Below are 6,778 nucleotides of genomic sequence, written 5' to 3'. Positions count from 1 at the left end.
GGAGGAGGCGGCGCAGGAAGCTGCTCCGGGTGCATCGGCGCCGGGACCGTCTGAGAGGGGTCCCCGCGGAACTTCGGTAACTTCCTGAGCTGGGACTCTCGGGCTCGATGCACTTGTGAAAAGGCGGTTTCAGCCTCGCTGTTGAAGTGGTTACACGAGTCGTGCCCACGTGCTTCGTGCCCACGTGCTTCGTGCCCGGCGTAACGAGTGTGCGTGCGTGTTGGCCCCTGGAAGCCGCCAAATGCCTTCTGCTCCTATATACTCACCCAGTGATAGCCAAGGCTCCCCGTTTCCTGGTTCCGCCTGGCTGAGAGGCAGGCACAGGCTGACAGGTGAAAGACAAAATCACAGCACACACCTGGGTTCAATACAAGCGAACGACAGGAACACATGAGGTCTGTTGTTTGAAAACTCGACTCCAGAAGCTCACTGTTCCTCAATTTCAGGCTCTCATGTCCCCGCCACAGCCCACAGCAGCCCTCCCGAGAGCTCCTTATACCTTTATTACACTCCAGAACTACAATCTCCTGTCTGGGTCCGCATCTTCCTTTACCTCATCTAGACTTGTATTTCTCCCAGTGGGCATTTTTTCTTATCCAACCTGAACCCAAAGTCAATACAGTACTAGTGCTTCCTACTCCTTCACCCTATCCTTTCCTGGACTGACCTAGCAAATCTACCTAGCCGCCTGTTTTTCATATGGGTTTCTTTAAGAACCGGAAATCTCAGCTGAGTCTTTGTGAGGCCTGGATATCCTACTGAATAGTGGAATAAGGGGTCCTCAAGATATCCCCTCCTCCTTTTTGCCCCAACACCTGATCTCACCGCCTAGTTCGTAGAAAAAATAGAGATGAAAAGAAAAATTTTCAACCTCCTACCCCAGGCACCAAAAATAGCATCTGTATCCACACTTCTCTTGACTTTCTTTCCTTTTATCTCAGTAAATCAGAATAAAACTGTTCAACGATTCCGTAAGCCCTCCTTTGTGTCTCAGGGGCCACGTTTTATTAATTATTCTTTCCCTTTTATCCTCAACTTCTCAGTTTCTGTACTTTCGATGCAGACATAAAAATGCTAAACTTTTAGAAGTAATAATACAAAATTTGTAATTCTCCATAGAATCTATCATCTCTTCTTAGCACAACCACAAGTACTAATGGTAGAAGCAATGCAGAGAAGCCCTTGCCTGGGTGTTTATGTTTTGATGGCAGTAGGAAGTGGTAGGGGAAAGGGGCACCTTTGTATCAGGGATCTTTTATCATTGTCTTCAAAATGCTATTAGTCTTGGGCCGGGGATTTAGCTCAGTGGTGCCGCCGCCTGCCTGGAAAGCACAGTCTTAAGTTTGATCCCCTGTACCCAAAATAAATAAATAAAATGCTATTAGTCTTTAATGCCTTTAATTTTGGTAAAGAATTATCCTTTTTATTTCATAGTTTGATGATGTTTAGAAATTAGCAGGATAGGTGGCCTGCCTTGCAAGCGCAAAGACCCGACGAGTTCAATCCCCGGTACCAAAAAAAAAAAAAAAAAGAAATTAGCAGGATAATTAACTTCCCTATTTTACTTGGATCACCAGATAACGGAGTCATTTTGTTTGCAAGATATCTCTTGCATATTTCCAATTTGGAAATCATAAAAATATATTAGAATGTAGAAGCTCCTAAAAGCTAGCACATCAATGACAAAATGATACCTTTAAATACTTGTAGTTATGTCTGGATTGGTGAATCCTTTGAACAAGAAAGCTCCCAAGCCCTGTAAATTACAAATAGAGATAGCTGTTACTATAGCTGCCGGCCAAAAATACCTCTTGCATGCCTTCTGTTTTTTCTTTTACCCAGATGAAAGTAAAAGTACTCACTCTAGACAAAGTCGTGAGGTTTTTAAAAATCTGCTTCAGTTTTCCCGTGCGCTGCTCTGTTTCAGGCCTCTATTTTGCCTCCTTAATGACAGCCTCCTCTTTTTGGGTGTGAGGAATAACAGCACTGTGATATGTGCAATAAAAATGTATGTGCAAATAGGGAGGAGAAAGGAAGTGACTCGCATTCCCTGGAGGAATGGGCAGGATTTCACAAAGGAGGTTGCATCCAATTGAATCAAACAGGATGAGCTAGAGTTCTCCAGACAGAGAACAGCCCTCCAGGCAATGGGAAGAGAGACAAAAAGATACACTTTGACATTTCCCTAGAGCAAGAATGTGCAACTAAATATAGCCCACAAAAATGTCTTTGCAGCCTTTGTTGTTTAAGTACATGTTTGTGAAAGTGTACTGATGAACAATCCTGATGTATGGTTGAAACTTTAGCCTTAAAAATATTATCTGATAAGGGCTGGGGATTTAGCTCAGTGGTTCTGCCCTCCCTCGCAAGCATAAGGACCCGAGTTTGATCCGCGAATACCAAATATATATATATATAAAATCTGATAATCCACAACTTCAACTCTTATATTTCCAGTCTTACTTTTGGAGCATTATCATAGCATCAACTCTTGTAAGAGATGAGTTATGTACATGTATCAACTCCCCATGATCAATGTAATTATTATTTAATGCAAATGTACTAATAAAAATGTTTTAATTATTTAAAAATAAAATAAGGCATCCTTATGGGTGAATAGTTTCTCGTTTTGTTTTTACAAATAGAAGTCAAGGCACAGATTAGGTATAGACTTTGCCAATGTCTCAGACTAGAAACTCTTAAATAGAATAAGAACCAGTTTCAAGGTCAATGATCTTTTCCTATTACTTTAATAGACCTCATACTAGTAATGGCTATTATACATCACTAGTGGCTATATCTCCAACTTATGCATAGTTTTCACTTTTTATTTGGAATTACTTCCTAAGGTAACATACATTAAAACACATCACTTCTAATAGAGCTTGCTAGAACTATTGGATGCATCAAAGGCTGTGTCCACAGCCATCCTTAGTTGGGCCAGCTACTCTCCCTATGAAACAGTTCTCTCTCTGTTTCCAGGTGGCTACCTCTAAGTCATTCTTTCATAGAAAATATAGAAGTGCCCTAAAGTACAGCCCATATTCTTCTGTGACTGCACACTGAACTCTTTGTGGGTTCATACTTACTTAAACTATTTTCTCCATTTGACTCTCAAATTTAAGTGAATCTTCCCAAATACTGATGCAAGGGGAAAATATAATTCCCAACCTGCTAGATGTCAGATATGCCAAGTTTGTGCTCCCCAAAATCATAGAATGAATTCTCAGGAACAATGGAGGTTAAGAGTAGGAAACATTTATTGCGAAGATAGGTCCTGAAAGACGGGAGGGGACCCAAAAGTGGGTTGCCAATGAGCCCACTTCTCAAAGGAAACTTTATAGAGCAAAATCACAAGGCGGTTACCATGTGTGTCAAAACTGTGACCAACCAATAAGGTTATAAGTATAGACACTTAGGTAGTATTGGTTCAGTGTGGAAGCAGGTCCAGTGGAGGAGTCATTCAGCAAGGGTACATGGAAAGAACAAAGAGTTTTTGAAGAAGGGACAGATTGGGAGGTCCTGGTCACTCACCTGGGTGAATGACATTTATCTAGACTTTATTGGACCTGGTAAGTATAATCTCCATTTATTTCTTCTTCTTGGGGAGGCTTGTAGGCCTGGTCATTGGTCATTCAAACTTTTATCTTGAGGCCTAGTCTTCATCAGATGCATGTGCCTCCAGCAACAGTTGCTATGTGTTCTCATCTTCTGCACTGACTCCCTCGAGCTCTTCAACCTGTCTGACTGCCTACATTTCTACTTAATTTAGCTATCTGCAAAGTCCAGATTGATCTTGTCTTTTGATAGTTTTATCTTTCATTTTTTTTTTTAGGCTTTTTCTGTAAATATATCCTAAATTCCTGGCTCTTCTGATAAAGCTCTCTTTTGTACCTCCACATACAAAATGCTAGTCCATAGTATAAACCACTTCACTTAATTTTAGGCAAGCAAGGCTCCCATCTTCATCCTGTATCACTCTAAGCACAGACCCTTCCCTTTCAGTTCTTATTCTCAGATTGTTCTCATTCAATAGTCCCTGTCTTGCTGGGTGTGGTGGCGCATGCCTGTAATCCCAGCACTTGGGAGGCTGAGGCAGGAGGATCGCTGTGAGTTTGAGACCAGCATGGGCTACATAGTGAGTTCCAGGGCAGGCTCAACTACATAGTGAGACCCTGTCTCAAAGAACCAAAACAAAACAAAATAGTCCCTGTCTTGTCACTCTGATAACAGTCTTTTTTTTTTTTTTTTTTTGGTTCCAGGGATCCATCTCAGGTCTTTGCACTTGCAAGGCAGGCGGAGGAACCACTGAGCTAAATCCCCGGCCCTGATAACAGTCTCTATAGCCAAGAGTTGGCATACTAGTTTCATATCTGAGTGCTATTTCTCTCCATAGAATTAGCTTTATGAATTTTTAATTTTTTTTTTGTTGTTGTTTTTTTGAGACAGGGTCTCACTATGTAGTTGAGACTGACCTGGACCTCACTCTGTAGCCCAGGCTGATCTTGAACTCACAGCGATCCTCCTGCCTCAGCCTCCTGAGTGCTGGGATTACAGGCATGCACCACCGCACCCGGCAAATTTTTAAATTTTTTTGGTATTTTTAGGGATTAAAAATTATCCCAGAGTAAAGATTCAGCCAAGATTGTTTGTAAATTCCTTTTTAAGCTCTCCAAAAGATTTTAGCATGTATCATGTAGAATCTTAGACATATGAATTTATTAAAAAATTTTTAAAGATGGGGTCTTGCTATTTTGTCTAGCCTGGCCTTTAACTCCTAGGCTCAAGTGGTCCTTCTACTTCAGCCTCTTGAGTACCTTCGTTTATAGGAATGCATTACACGTGGTTTAAGATTTCTAAGAATCTTAAGGTAGCAAATCCTGGTAGTGATGCAGGTGGCACAAAATAGAGAATAGCTTGCCTTAGGAAAAAAATACAGATGTGGTTTTTGACTGTTGCAGTGGATTGTAACTTGATATATAAGAAGCCATGGAGTTTTAAAAGCAGTTTTACTAGATTGAACATCAAAGGTGGTAACAGCACAAATTCTAAAGAAGTATTTGAACTCTGAAATTGCTGGTACAGAAACAGGTGGAGGAGACTATTCATTTGAAAACACGGGCCACTTAAGAAGGAAAAAGGAAGATGACTCAATGGAGGAACAGAACCCAGAGGGTGAAATGAAGAGCCATGGAGAATTACTTCCAGGGAACAGGGTTACTTAAGGAGCTGGTGATGTGCACTGAAATTTCAGAATCTCTATGGACTCAAAGTCTGCTATGTGACCCTCTTCTCCCCTTTTGAATGAGAGATGGCTATCTTTTCTCCCTATTACATGTCTGGATAGCCTGTAATTTGTCTCCTTTATGCCATAGGTTTTCAGATTGAGAGGTAGCATCCTTAAGAAACCTCATTTAAAGACTCTATCTGGCTGGGCGTGGTGGCGCACGCCTATAACCCCAGCACTCAGGAGGCTGAGGCAGGAGAATCGAAGAATTCGAGGCCAGCCTGGGCTACATAGTGAATTCCAGGTCAGTCTCAACTACATAGTGAGACCCTGTCTCAAAAAACAAAAAACAAAACAAAACATAACAAAAAAAGACTCTATCTGTTCCTAGACTTGAATTAAATGATGGGATCTTGGGGCTCTAGTGTGATACTGATGTAGAAATAGGATGAAAATTCTGAAATTTGGGGGAGGGGATATATTTTGTATGTAAGAGGATCATAATTTATGTACAGAGAACAGACTATTGCAGATTTTAAATGGACACAAGTTCTTTGACACTTTCTCCTTAAGAGGTAGACTGTGGTTCCTTTTCTCATGAATCTGGATGGACTTTGAATTTTATGAGCAAAAAAATGTGATAGAAGTAGTTACCTGATGCAGAGGTTTTCAGGAAGTCATTTCCAGGTTCTTCGTATCCTGAACAAAGAATTGAGTGAGATGCTCAAAAGGAGTATGCAAAGTTAGATGAAAAGATCAGAAGTCAAAGTACAGTTGTTAAAGATGAAAAGTTGTAAATTGAACCACTGTAGGTTAGCAACTATCCATAATTCTCTTTAACATATTTCACAATGTTGTTGTTGGTTCCTGTATGTATTTATAACAGGTGTTTTACATCCTCCATATTTGTCACTTGAGACTGTTTCTGTTGATTGATACTCCTCTGAATTAGTTACATTGTCTGGTTTCTCACATCCAGTAATTTTTTGAGTGCAGATGTTGTTCAAAGCAATTTTAAAACCGAGCAGGGAAAATTCCATTCAGCTTCAAGGCCTACTGACAGTCCTGTGATTCAAAGTGCGGCTTTCTGGGCTTGCAGCTTCTTGCTTGGTGTCTAAAGTTCTGCTCTTCAATAAACATTAAATATTTTCCTATTATCTATACCTATAATTTTCTCTGCAATACTTTTAATCTATTATTTAGCTTTCATTTTTTTGACTTTTATCCTCTTTGTTCAATACATACTTTCAATCATATGTATTCTCCCCAGGGGCTTTTATAATTTATCAGATAATTTTGCCTTTTTCTTTAATTTCATTTCTAAATTCACGCAGGTCCTTTTATACTTCCTCCTACTGTGTGGGATCTTGGGATCCCTTCCTGTAAGTTTCTGTATCCCCTATTCTTGTGTTTTTTAAATAAATGTAGCCACAAGTTTCATTAATATTTAATTCAAGCTAGGATGTTTTGAATTATTGTTTTCTTATGTTTCCTGTCATTATTTTTTGGAATGGTTTCATTATTATTATTATTTTTTTTTTTTTTTTTTTT

At 39.9% G+C, this 6,778-nt stretch overlaps 1 protein-coding gene across 1 annotated transcript in view; it reads right to left on the bottom strand.

Moving 5' to 3' along the window:
• Tnfaip8 (TNF alpha induced protein 8) overlaps positions 1-329 on the bottom strand; it is a 116,142-nt gene extending 115,813 nt beyond the window's left edge. Inside the window, exon 1 of the mRNA XM_010633896.3 lies at positions 267-329. The gene's annotated coding sequence lies outside the window, so the exon portion shown is untranslated. The remainder of the gene's footprint in view (positions 1-266) is intronic.
• Positions 330-6,778: the final 6,449 nt, after the last annotated feature.

The sequence above is a fragment of the Fukomys damarensis genome, unplaced genomic scaffold, assembly GCF_012274545.1.
Source record: "Fukomys damarensis isolate Sample0158 unplaced genomic scaffold, DMR_v1.0_HiC HiC_scaffold_9, whole genome shotgun sequence".
Lineage (NCBI taxonomy): Eukaryota > Metazoa > Chordata > Mammalia > Rodentia > Bathyergidae > Fukomys > Fukomys damarensis.
The sequence above is the reverse complement of the archived record's forward strand: the minus strand, read 5'-3'. Positions and strand labels throughout refer to the sequence as shown.